The following is a 261-nucleotide window of genomic DNA, read 5'->3' on the forward strand; positions in this document are numbered from 1 at the left end:
AACACTGCGCAAGGAACTTCACTGACAGGGGAGTCCTTGCTGTTGATTCCTTTTTTATGGAGGACAGTCGTATAAGAACATCTCTAATTCCGGGACATCAAGATAGAAGTTTATTGATAAAGAAAGAAGAAAGGGAAACTGAAAAAAAAGTATATATTTACGAAAAGATGTTCCTCTGTTGTCTTTTTTCCTTTTGACGTGACTTTTTTTTTTTGGGGAAACTTTGGGAACACGAATGAAGACGAAATTGTTGTTTGAGGA

The 261-nt window shown here is 36.4% G+C and overlaps 1 protein-coding gene across 1 annotated transcript in view; it reads left to right on the top strand.

Moving 5' to 3' along the window:
- Positions 1-261, top strand: part of LOC119587086 (cyclin-dependent kinase 14-like) — a gene marked incomplete at its 5' end in the record, with an annotated part of 168602 nt that overhangs the window by 167435 nt on the left and 906 nt on the right. The window contains 1 exon segment of the mRNA XM_037935836.1: positions 1-212.

Source organism: Penaeus monodon, chromosome 22, assembly GCF_015228065.2.
Source record: "Penaeus monodon isolate SGIC_2016 chromosome 22, NSTDA_Pmon_1, whole genome shotgun sequence".
NCBI classification, from domain to species: Eukaryota; Metazoa; Arthropoda; class Malacostraca; order Decapoda; family Penaeidae; genus Penaeus; species Penaeus monodon.